This window comes from Patagioenas fasciata, chromosome 7 (assembly GCF_037038585.1).
Source record: "Patagioenas fasciata isolate bPatFas1 chromosome 7, bPatFas1.hap1, whole genome shotgun sequence".
NCBI classification, from domain to species: domain Eukaryota; kingdom Metazoa; phylum Chordata; class Aves; order Columbiformes; family Columbidae; genus Patagioenas; species Patagioenas fasciata.
In genome coordinates this window covers 4,499,654-4,513,076 of record NC_092526.1, presented here as the reverse complement: position 1 = coordinate 4,513,076, position 13,423 = coordinate 4,499,654, and the positions used below count along the sequence as shown (strand labels likewise).

Sequence of the window (13,423 nt, the reverse complement as noted above, 5' to 3'; positions counted from 1 at the left end):
CACCTAATGAGGCACCGTGCAACTCATAACCACATCAAGTCGTGTGAAGCTCTGGGTTAAAATAGCCCGTTAAGACCTTTGGGTGTCTATACAGCGTTATTTGACTTCTCACGTGTAGGTCGTAGACTGGAGTGCAAAGCAAATTGGTGATAGCTAGAAGTTTTCTCTGTACATCAGCAACATCTATCTTTTGTTTAATGTTTTTTTTCAGTAAAATATGTAGAGTTCTTTACACTGTAGAAATTGCTCTGTTGCTACTCTACTGGTGGTAACTATGGCGAAGTGAAAAAAGGAAGCCTGGAGTTACCTATCCAACCCTGAAGAACAGCGATAACTTCAATGAGACAGAGAAACGTGTATTTTTTTCTGCTTTCATTCCCTGACTTCTCTGGAGATAAATATTACAGATTACATTCTCCAGGGCTATCGAACTGACACCTTCGGCAAAGAGCTAAATGCAGAAACTCTTCCCGTGGTATTACTTACAAGAAATTTCAGCAATTACTGTTTGCCGTCTACGATCGGACAATACTGATCTCCAGCGATGCAATTTAAAAGCTCATGAGATGAAACTACAGTTAATTATATACCTTTAACTTATTTACCTATTCCAATAGCAAAGTAATTATTAATGTATTAATCTCTCTAATATACTGACTGTAACTATTAGTTTCTTCAGAGCTGCTGCTCTCGAAGAACCGTGGGATGGACACAATCAATGAGGCCTATACTCCTCAAAGTTAAGACCTGCACTGCAGCAGTAAATGTTCAGTTCTCTTAGTGTATCCAGAATGAAAGTCAAATATTTAGACCTTCTAGGAACGCTTGGAGAGAATTTATGAGATACCTACCACAAATTAAGTCAACACAATCATTGCCTCAATACAACTGTGTCTGCCCAAGCAGCCTTGAGGGAGTAGCAATGTCAAACAGTTGGATTGACTCTTTAAATGACGTGTGAGACCACGGTAGCTATGAAAGACTGGAGTATGGAGAGGAAGCTCCTCCATCCCTTCAACATCCACCGTGTAAAATCCTTTTCCAAGGGCAGCCTTTGGTAGCTGCTGCTTCTCAGAGTGAGCAAGGCCACACTTTGCATTGCAGCCTGGTGGGCCAAGCACTCTCCGAGGAAGCAGAAGATTGTGGCTGAAAATCTTTCACCACTGGGCAGGAATCAAGAATTGTGTCTCCCTGTCTCGTGATGGGCTCTTCTGCCCTGGTCAAGAGGTGGAGAGAGGAATGAAACTTTGGTGGGGGTTGACGCTGAGCTAACAAATGTAAGCCTGAGCCTACACCGCAGTGAGCCAACACTCGGCCAGGACCATGCTCTTGGTTTCAAACTCCGCTAGAAAAGCCTCTTCCACTTTTCTTACACCTTTTCCTTTCCATTTCCCTCCACCCGTCCCACTCATCTTAATGACAAGTCCGTATGAAACTCTTTATTACCTCATGCTGAACTAAAAAGTGAAATTGTGTCGCATTGTTTTTACATTTAAAAGCAAACCTTTTGAAGCTCGTATCCGCGCCGCCCACAGAACTATATTACCAGAAAGCATTTTTCTGCAAACTTTGAGACTCTAGCTTATTAAAGCACAGATCCTGAAGATGATTTGGTCTATTCCATTAGTAGATTCATAAAGTGTGCAGACTGGGTAAACAACAGTGACAGCTTGGGGAAGTGTATGCACCTGTTTATTAAAAAGACGTTAACAAGGGCAGATCTAAAATAAGAACATGTACCACAACCCAATTTTCAGCAAATTTTTATGCATGCCTACACTTAAGGTTACCAATGTTATTGGCAATTTCTCTCTTTTCTCTCTCAGAAGTACACGGCAACTGATGAGCACGGAGCATCTGTGGCAAAGGAAAAAAACACCGTCTTCAAATTTGGAGGAGCAAACATGACCCTTTCTGTTTCTGCTGTTTCCCACCCACATTCAGTTACTGTGAGAGAAGGAGAAAAAAGAAAATAAAAGAAAAACAAGATATTTTCTTCGCATGGAAGAACCAAAGTATGTATTGTTTTCTCAGTCACAAGCAAGCACTTTCATCACCGTTTTTGCTCTACATCATAAGTGACAGCGAGTTTTCTGTATTTTACTGGTACAACTTAGAAGAGGTCACGTTTCGAAAAGTCCTTCTGCAGAAGTGAGTCTTCTGTTTGGATGTATGCAAATTCTACAGCACTTATGCAACTTGTAATTTGCAGATAGGTATAAGCATATGCAAAATGGAGATTAAATGTGTATATGCAAGTTTGCAGAATTAATCAACCAAGAATGTACAAAAACTACAAACGCTTTGTTGAAATGTTGCTCTGAAAAGGTTTATGAATGAGCCTTCTCTAGCAGCTTTCACTCAAGGATGCTGAATACACTTCATTTTTATTAATAATTTATAAGATTTACATGATATTATTCCCCCAGAATAGCATTTAAAAATATATATCCCCATCTTGCGAGGACCTGGCGGTACTTATGCCTATTCACAATTGCTTTTATGAGTATAAAATGCTGCAGGCCCAGAGGCCCTCCAGGATTAGATCTTAATCCCCAAAGATATGTAAGTGCTACCATCTCCTTTCTAGAGACAGGAAACCGCACAGGTAAACGCACAGAAGTTTATACATCAGGTTAATAATGGAGTAAAGAATTAAAATTTAGGCTCCAAACCTGCCAAGCATGTTTTAAGGACAGTCACTATCCCTTCTTGGAGTGCCCTTCATGTCAGTAGTTGATGTGAATATTATCGAAGGCAAATCAAAGCCCCGGACCTGACTGCGAGTCCTGTGTTCCAGCGTAAGGCCAGGTGAGCCCTAATGCACATCCCTCAAACGCTTTTGATTACTTCTGTTATCATGAACTGAAGGAAAGGGTCTTTGAAGTGTTACAATACAGAAGGCAAAAAAACCCCAGTGTTTTACTTCAATATACCTTCTACCAGAGCCGAATACAATAGGATGTAATTATTTTAGGAACATTAAAAATATCTATTATCTTCCTCCCTGGCTAGGTAGAATAGTAGTCTGAAGTATTTTCACTTTGTAATTTTCTAAAATGAAGAATTCTGATTCAACCAAACCTCTTCAGAAGGAAACTGGCTGATATTATCTTACTTCCCTCTTTTCTTATTGTGGAATTGTTGAGAGAATGCCAGTTGTTGCTACTTATCATCACAGCTTTCTAGTCCATAATATTGCTCGTTAAAGACAATAAATACTAGCAGAAGACTACTCAAAAACTGACCAGTGTGCAAAACTCAAGTGCATAGGTAATAACACAATGACAATATAAAGCTAGGTTTGCATTCGTTACTTAATTGCATGGGCACACGTGCACACAGAAATCCTACCTTCTGAAAAACAGTTCTCCTTTATTTGTCTTCATTGTATTTATTCGATCAAATTTTAAAAGATCTTTTTATTTCTCAGATATTCAATTTTACAAGTAAACGAACATCTATGGTGCTCTTTCAGGGGAACACAGCAAGAGTCATTGATGCCAGGAACTGCCGCAAGCAGGAAAACTGGGGATTGCTGAATGAAACGCCAAGGCTGACGATGACCAAGATACTTTTGACTCCAAACAGGCCTATTTCATCCCATTTCCATGGTATTAAAAGTGTATAAGGTACCATGTTTGCCTCTGAACTGGGTTCGTGGGGTCTGAGACCAGTCTACCTAGCAAAGACGTGCATTAAGGGACGTGTAGAGGTTGAGTTGCTCTTCTGGGTGTGAGCTAATGTACGGCTGATTCCTCTCTGGGGGACACTGATCCTGGGTTTCAGAGGGGACCCTTTCACTATTCCTAATGCTGTTTTTGGCTAAAAAGCCTGGCAGCCTTATGGAGTCGTTGCAGACTCACACACCAAAGAAATGTAGCCTAAAGAGCTGTAGTAAAAGACTTTGTACCACTACTGCCCACCGCTTGAAAAGGCAAAGGTATAAGTGCAGGCAAAAAAAAATAAACTTGAGTTCTGTGAGCAGATTAACAAAGCTGTTTGCTATTATGGACAAAAGCTGCAGGGAAAAAAAAAATGAAGAGGAAATGGGCTGTATTACTGTGAGTTGGCACAGAAATGAAATACCAGGCTACAATTTATGTATAGTAATTGTTCACGAAGCATTCTTTGGGTTTTGATAGTGACTCATTGTGTTCTCTGTGACCTTTGATGTACAGGATGGGCTGCTAGAAGACAGAGGAAGCCACTGTAAGAATATAAAACTTTATTAACTTAAGATTTTGTTGGTTTGTTTGTTGTTGTTTGGGTTTTTTATTGCTCGCTGATAAGTGGTATCTCTGAAAAAGACTCCCAGAGATATTTACCTTGGGTCCTCATGGGTTTTACCACCTCTCCCAGGCTTTTGCAGTTGAAAAAACAGCTCTGGTTTAGCTGAAAAAAAATAGCTTTGGTTTTCAAAAGGAAATTTGTTAAACAATTGGTTGCTGACGTTGATTACTGAGTTCTGAAAACTAAGATGACTGATAGAAATACTGCTGCATTAGCAGCCCAGGTAATGAGTGGTGGAAGGCACCGCACCATAAGGGACAGGCAGAAAAGTTACTGAGAAGATATTCGTCCAAGTGATTCTTTTATGTTTCAAAGAAAATTATGGAAAAAGTCATCAGAGTTGACACAACAGACTCTTCAGCGCCGTTAAGTTCCATTATGTAAATCCACGGTGATGTAAGCCAGACACTGTCAAGTTTGATACGCCCCAAATTTGACCTAATTAGCCATTTGGTTGTTAGGTTTTTCAAAGCTTGTCCAACTCCGCTCAGTTCAGGATATAGATGCTAATTGAACGCATAACCTACAGGTGCTAAAGGATTCCTACAAAAGCAGGTCTATCCTATTAGGAACGCAAGTCAAGGCTCAGGGTCATCGGCTCAGATAGTGGCGATGGGAATGGAAATCCCATCTACAGCTCTCTTCACATCACCATTTTATTTCCGGGAGCGAAATTCAAATCCAGAATAAATCAATGCAATCTAATAGATATTTGCCAATTGGAGCTGCTCCAGCTTCAGTCGGTTGAATGGGGAAAGAACGTTTCCTTAAGTATTTAAAAAGCTGAGGCTATATAATGCAAAGCCTGGAGTGGTTATTCTAACCCCCAGTAACAAACATACTCCTGTGCACGTTGCAGCTGAAGTTTTCTCTCGTTCATAGACCCACCACCCAATATCCAGCTTGCTCATTGTCAGTGACTGCCGCTGTGTAACTTGCTCCAGGTTTGCCTTTCACGTTTCCCATCCATGTCCCTGTGTCCCCAGGCTCAGATCACCTCCTTGACACTCAAGTCCTCTTCCCACCCGTTTGAGAAGCAGGAATACAAGAACCTTTTGTCATGACTACACCTTGGCCCAGATGCCTTAATGCAAACTCTCTATCTCTTCTGCTGTTTCCCCGCAATCCCCTCCACAAAATTGAAATGAGATAAAAAGAGCTGCACAGCCTCCGAGTTTCCTGGCTTTTATCTTTTTATACCAAAGCCTTTGTGTTAATTTTGCATAGCTATTTTTACATCAGGGATAATATCCTGAATTACTGCTATCACGTGCACTTAAGAATCCCACCTCACCGTCCTCAAGTCATCTGGCAACCTGATAGTGTTTCCTGCTCCTTCCCTCACATCAGCGCTGCAGAAAGCCTTGCTAAAAGTTTCACAGCTGAAAAAGCAGATGATTTGGCAACACCTTCCTATAGATATTCTGGGTTTTTTTTTCCTTTTTAAAGAAATGTGCCTGTCTTTGAGCAAACTTTTTCTTTCCAACTGTTCTTTTTTGTCAGCCTGCCAGCTCGACTTCTAGTATTGTTCTGCAGAGATTGCTGTAAGGAGAAATGAAAGAGAAGAGAAAGGTAGAGAACTGGGGGAAAGGGAAAAGGGTTCAGAGGGCATTTAAAGCCTGGGGAGCCTGGTATGGGAAGGGAGATAGGCTTAGGAAACAAGGAATAAAATGGTGGAATGAGAGATAAAACAAGAACATAAAGGATAAGGGATTAGAGAGATAAGGAGTTCAAGAGATGAAATGTGAATAAAGGAAAACAAGAAAAATAAGGATGAAAGGAATGCGGTGACAGGAGTAAGACATGTAAACAATTAGCTAAGAAAATATTCTGTTTATTTTAGTGAAAGAAAATTATAGTGTCTTTATTATTCTCTGGTTTACTAGTTCAGAGGAATTTTTCAAACTAAGAGCTGACATTTGGGTAGTATTACTGAACAATGATAAATATAAGCCTTCCAGTTGTTGAATTAACCAATTCTGAATTTGGTTAATTAATATGTCATTCGTGCAACTAAAATTTGGATAAGAAAACAAAGCAATTAAAAATATATTAATAGCTGCAATACAAAGTGCAGATCTGGAAGAACTCCTCACAATATTTGCAGTTCCATCCATCAGCTCAACGATAATCACTCCAGCACAGAGGGACCAACTCACTGCAGATTAATACCAGAGAAGTGCAAAACGCTTCAAATCAGTGCTGGGTTCAAGTTTCAGTGTCATCCACTGACCAGCAGAAAATGTGCTCAAGATCATAATTTGTCTATAAAAGTTTGTTTGTTTGTATTTTTGCCCCATCTGGGAATTTATAACATGTTATCAGGTCCCAGTTTCTGCCTGCTTTGCGTGAACCATTCACATAGAACCCATAACGTGGTGGAACTTAGATAATATTGCTTGTTTTCCCTGATTGTCTGAACATATATTATCAGGAAGCTGAAATTTAGTCAAACCTACACTCATTTTGTTTTTCCCTAGAAAGGCTACATATACCTATGAGCCTAATAGGCAGCATAAATAACAATCCAAACATTAGAAGTCACCAAACATCTTATTAACTGGCTTAGCCATCCCCCTTCCCTTTCCAATAACCTTAAACTTACATAAAATACTTCAGGTCTATAGGGAAAACATTCCTTGGGGTCAGAGTTACTTGACACATAAAACCTATAGTCTGCATATTGAAGAAAGAAGATTTTAAAGTCCTCTAATTTGCTAGTTAATGGAAATCTCATTATTTTTTAATGTATTTTTGCAAGTAGTCATTATGCCACTGCTTTTCAGAAGGTTCTTCCTCAATATCCAAGGCCTTTCCTGACTTAACTGACTGTTTGAAGACACAATCAAGATATTACATGTCCCTTTTCCTCATATTTGATGGGACAGTCTGGTGACAGGATTTCTTCCTCCAAAGCATCCCCAGAGAAGCAAAGAAAATTAAGTGTCTAATGAGTTCTGGCCCCAACTCCGGCATCATCCAGTCCTTCTTAATTCCTTAAGAAGGAGAGAAATCTTCAGATGTAGGAGTTTTGTTCCAGTACAAATGATGAGTTAGTCCATGGAAACTGGATTTCCTTAAAAACACATTTAAAAAACCCTGGAACACCCTTTGCATCCAACCTTGTAGACCCAAACTGAACAACCTAGAGCACCTAAGAACTGTGGTACGTAGTCGTGTGTCTACAGAAGGACCCAAGCCCCGGATCATCTGCCAAATTGTTTGAGGTGTTACAATGAGAAACCACCAGTAACAAACAGCAGTTCAAACATCCTAAAATACATTCTGCAAAGTCTCGGCTTGCCAAATGCCTGAATGAAAAAGGATGTGAAAGATGGGCTCTCCTTCATTCTAATTCAACCCAGATTCTGGGATTATCTGTTAAAAATAGGACATTTTCTATTCTCTAATAATAATAATTTTCCATTGACAGCTGTTGATGTGCCCGTAGGTTCACAATAGCTCTTTTTGCAGTGGATTGTAATAACAATTTCTTCAACTACTTCTTTGAATTCAGAGCTGTGTGAGCTATTCACAGTGAACACTTTAATGAGTGAATTTCAGCTTTTATTCTGCCTGTAAATCCTTACGAACGTTGCTCGCAGACATTTGATATAAATAAACTTTGCCGTGTCAGTTTGTTCACAGCATGTTTTTGCTCTGCCGTTTCAATAGGTATTATTACCATTACACAACTGATCACTTCGCTTGACCAGTGTTGTTTATTCTGGAGAAGAGGCTGCAACCAAGAGGAAATCCATGTCATGGAGCTGCAATGGTCCGATGGATAAGGTATGCACAGTTAAGTTAGGAGGAGCGAGATCACAAGACTAAAGAGGTTTTTCAGACTATTTTAATATTTCCTTTCCAGTTCCCTTGACTCAGACCTTGCTTGTAACATCGCTAGGAGAACAAAGAGGCCACTTGAACATTATAGGCTGAGGTCAAATTGAAAATTAATGATCTCTTATCACATTCAGACAAAGCTGCAGCTGCAAAGGGTGGGGTTGGGTGCTTTTCTGGTTTATTTAATTGCCACTGAATCAGGGCTCTGAACAAGGCTTGCCTAGTCAGAGCTGCAAAAGATGAGCTCGCGTGCTGTTTTCTGAGTCCCTTAACCAAAGCCCGGCCTGGCAATTCTTTATGTTGCTGGTGTCTTTGGTGAGAGCAAACGGAGTGTAAGCTTAATATCTTAATGAAACAAATGTCAGACATTTGTTTGATATGAATAAAACATCTCTGGCATAAACCTCGGTGAAAAACAAATTCCAAAAAGGTTGTAAATCAGAATTCAGCTTTCAGTGAGCTAAAATGCGTGTGTGAAAAATTATGCTGGAGAGCCAGCTCTATCTAAACTAAATCGTTTGGCAATGTCCTGTCAGCACAGGAGAAAATGGATGTAGTATGCACATATGCACAAGGAGTGACTCAGAATGATGTACAAGTGTTACTGTATCTACTCCAAAAGAAATACCTGGAAGTCAGGAAATAAGTCTCTGTGGTTCAGCAGATTTCTCTGAGGATAGATGTTCTGGTTTTGAAACCCTGTTTTTTCCCCTGAGCGCCATAAAGACATCTCACGCAAACAAATACAGTCTAGGTCAACTGATATCTCTGGGACTATTGCACAAACTATGGTTTTATTTGGTATTTATGGGAGAAGAGTTTCAGGAAAGAAACATGACTGCTAGCAGCTTAAGGACTCAACAGATTGATATCTGCAGCTCCTGGAGGAAGACCTGCAGCCTACATACACACACTCATTAAACTACATGTAAGTCCAGGCATTTCCTTAAGTAGTCATGACAGTTTAATTGCCTATGAATATTCATATAGGTGATTTTTGTCTGTAAGAAGAGCAGTGATCTCAAATACTTGCACCAATCTCTATTCAAGTGGAGAAATCCTCTGAAGTCTCTGGTTTCCTGTTTATAAGAGTTTGGGCTGACCAGACAAAACACAGGAGCAGGAACAATAGCACGGGGCTGGGATGACCCTTACGGCAGACCTGAGGATAGATTGTCTCAGCTAAGGTAACATCATTCCAACTTACTTAGTGTTGGAATGGTGACTTCAAAATGATCTGGTGCATATGTCTAAAGTTGGTGCTCAAGTGCAGAATGAAATGGCACCATGGAATCATAGGATGGTTTGGGTTGGAAGGGACCTTCAAAGCCCATCCATTGCCACCTGTGCCACATCTTCACCAGCTCAGGTTGCTCAGAGTCCCATCCAGCCTGGCCTGGGATGTCTCCAGGGATGGTTCATCCACCACCTCTCTGGGCAACCTGAGCCAGGGTTTTACCACCCTCATTGTAAAAAATTTCCTCTTTATGTCTACTCTGAGTCTCTCCTCTTTTAGTTTAAAACCATCACCCTTGTCCTACTGCTACAGGCCCTGCTAAAGAGTCTGTCCGCATCTTCCTTACAAGTCCCCTTTAAGGATTGAAAGGCCACAAATTTACCTATCGCATTACCATACTAAATTTTTCTGTTAATATACACAGATTGAAAACACAGCCTTAGGTCAGCTACTGTTAGACTCTCTGTCCTTGACAAGGTTTGCTTTGAGGGGGCAGCCTGCTCTTTGGAAACCTTCCAGAAGGGAAGAACATATTTTCCCAAAGACAACACCGAGTCCTTGTGTTCATTTCCTGGAAAGAAGTCCAGCTCTGTCAGGTGCAGTGATTGAGGTTTCTTGGAAACCTCTGATGAGGAGGTTTGCGGTCGGAAGACAGAAAAATGATGGAGGCCCGTGCCAGAACAGCAGATCAGATACAGCTCTCTTGGTCACCATGGTGAAGCGGGAATCCAGCTCAAACAGAGCAACAGACTGTCTCCCACTAACCAGACCCTGATGCTCCGGTTCATCCTACTGAAGGGCACCTGGGAGACATCGCTGAGCGCCACTCCTGAACGAGTACAAAGCAGGTCGCAGCGTTGACAAACGTTTTCAATTTCTTGCTGAAGTGCCACTTATATCTGACTTTCCCATGGTCTTCCCAGCTGCTACCCCAACAGAAACAGCGCAGAGTCGTACGGGAACCACTCTCCCTCTCTCCAAAAGGGTATTGCTGGAGATCTGAGGACGACTAATCTCTCCTGTTTACAGTCTGCTAGCTGTTTGAATCCTAACATGATTTAGATGACAGGCCTAGAGAATTACGTGTTGCCAAGCTACTAAGAAAAATAACTTTTAAAAAAGACTTTTCAGGAGATGTTTGGTAATTATCCTCACTGCCTGTACCATCACAGCCCTTAGTTCTGCTTCCCTGCTCTTCCCTCTGTGGTAACACCCGACATATTCACCTGACACATCTGAGACCTGATGGATTTCCTAGAAGCCCATGAGAAGATGAAGAGGAGAAAGGAAGAAGAGTTAGTAATTTAATCATGCTCCAGACTAAATAGCCTTTAAACAAGTGTTTTGGTATGGGAGATTTCCTATACAAATTCCTACTTGAATATCTAGTCCCTTCTCCATACCTGTAACGTAAATATATATATATAAAATCCTCATATATACATATATAAAATCCTCAAATATACATATATGTAATCCTCATATATACATATATATAACCTTCAGTTATACACTCATTAACCGCCTTTATAACTGTCCAGTGAGCACTCAAATTATCTTTTGAAAAATCCCTTTGCCATTATACACCACTTATTTCAGTCTACATTTGAGTCCATTAAATAAATCAGAGAAAATACACAATTCCAGAAGTCCTTTTAATCGCAGGATAGATGTAGGCATAAAATGGTCGTCTGCCTATAAACTGAAGCTGAGAAAGTTATATCAGAAATGAGGTGTAAATTTTTAACATTGCACATAATTTAGCTGTTAGAACAATTTAACATTTGGATACTACACATGGGATGTGGGATAATTTCTGTCACTTCAAGTCTTTGAAACTGGAAAACTTCCTAGAAGATACGTTCTTGCTCAAGCACAAGTGACTGAGCTGCAGACTCAATAACTCAAAATTGAGGTAAGCATGTGTAAATGCCTGTGATCTGCCTCACATGGGATGGGTGGTTGGAGAACTGTGATGGCCTTGAAATCTATGAAAACACTTTGTCTTTTCTGCCCAATGTTTCAAAAGAAGCTGCCGCAACACAATCAATTAAGATGAAAAAGGTGCAGCAAATAAAACAGCAGGCAATTAAAGATTGAAGGTGGAAGATGCACATACTCTAGGGAAGATGATGTGAATTGCAGCAATTCAACAGAATCGTCCTGATAAATTAAATAACAAACCACATTCCAAATTTGATAAAAACTCATATTTTAGATACAATCCGTGAAGAAAAAGAAGAATTCAAATAGCTGTGGAAGCACATAGATACCCACTTTGAAAATATGTTCAGCCAAACAGTTGTCACAGAACCTTTGCAAATAAATACACTTGAGACACTCTTTACTGGAGAACATAATATTAAGTGGTATATTTCTTCAGAAACCTGGCACCATTACTCATCTTAAACTGGAAAGATTTGACTAGAATGGGAAAATTAACCTATGCCAGCCTAGCAGGTATGAAGAAAATAAAGGTTTAAAAGCAAAGCCCATAGTGGTTTTCAACATTGTGCCCTTTTGGAGCTCCTTGCTATGAGTTTCACCAAATAATTGGTATCAGCCAGTGGATTCACAGGTGATCTTTTGAGTCACTTCTGGAAAAAATTACATGTGGTTGTTTGTGGAGTTGTTAGTGGAACAAGATCTTTCCTAGATAGCACTCATCTTTTGATCTTCATTTTTTTTTTTGCATGATAACTAGAGAGTGTTTTGGAAATCATTACATTATTAGCACAGAATCCATTACCAAGTAACGCGGAGGCATGGTTACATTGATTCGCAGAATACAGAGAGGAGATACAGTCAATTTAAGTTAAAAAAGCAACTTCAGCTGCACTGTCATGTTTAAGAGCTAAACTGGGCCTCTTCTTGTCTCCATCTGTGCACGGGAATGAAAAGGCAGAGAAATCTGCCTCTCCTGAGCTAAGTCATCCAACTTCTGTCTAGTGGTATTGCTATTAGTAAATGGAAAACTTGTTGCAGTAGGAATCAGAGAGATGGTGACTGTGATGTTTTGGGCTAATTTCGTGTAACTGTTGTGACAGGTAACGTTGGAAGCAGAGGTGGGCGGATTCAGATAACAAGAGAGGCTTCTGAAACTAATAAACATCAGTTAATCTAGATACCCAGCGCTGAGAAAAGGCAGCTGCTGTCCCTTCGCACCCTTCTGTGACAATAAGGAAATTTTGCAAAATACGAGTGTACATCTAAAAATGAGGAAAACTATTAAAGGGAAAGGAAAATAATGCTTAGTATGGAAAACACCATGATAAAGACACTTACACAAATAGGAAAGAAATGCCCATGTTCACAGTGTTATGTCCAACAGAGGAGCAACCTCTCTGCATGTTGGTCCCATTCTCCCCATCCCTTTTTGACCCGACTGCTGATCTATTGCTTCTGGTCAAATTTAGTGATGTTTCAGGCAGATATTCATGCAGGTCCATCCTCTCTTACTAAAAGAAAGTCCTGACAAGTTATGTAACATGACTGGTAATTACTTCTTTACTAATTTTTGCCCTATCTCCAGGCTTAATACTGATATTGCATCTTTACTTTTAATTGTAATATGAAATCGAGGCACTTGGCTGATTACAAGGCCAGAGCTTCTCATAGTACCTGGCCTCTCATCCTATACTACTTGGCCTTATTTGCTCTTGCCAGAGTTCAGTTTGCTTTATATTAAGCTGTGATGGAGAAATTTTCTGGAATAGAAAAAAGAATAGAAGAATAGAATAGAAAATTTCTGAGCCACAGCTTTTACTTTGGCATAAGGTACGGTTTCTTTCTCTCTTCTTTATACTCTACCAGAACAGACAAACGTTGCTGATTGCAACTCCTCCCAGTGAATTTTTACTACAGTTTTGTTACATTTTGGTCAGCTGATAAAAATAACCACATTTCACGGCTTCTGTAGCCCAAACAGCAGAAAAATCTTAATGTTAACCGTCACCACACCGGGATAATATGCAATTATTTTTCAAGTATGATCTGACTCATTCTCTCTCTTACAATCTCCATTGAATTATGGCAGAGAAATCCTTC

The 13,423-nt window shown here is 40.1% G+C and overlaps 1 long non-coding RNA gene across 3 annotated transcripts in view; it reads left to right on the top strand.

Annotated features, from left to right (window-relative positions):
* The window catches only part of LOC139828390 (uncharacterized), a 30,784-nt gene that overhangs the window by 1,976 nt on the left and 15,385 nt on the right, over positions 1 to 13,423 (top strand). For all 3 annotated transcript variants that reach the window (XR_011739929.1, XR_011739930.1, XR_011739928.1), the window contains exons 2-4: positions 1,827 to 2,015; positions 3,479 to 3,632; positions 7,969 to 8,085. This is a non-coding gene — a long non-coding RNA (uncharacterized lncRNA). The remainder of the gene's footprint in view (positions 1 to 1,826; positions 2,016 to 3,478; positions 3,633 to 7,968; positions 8,086 to 13,423) is intronic.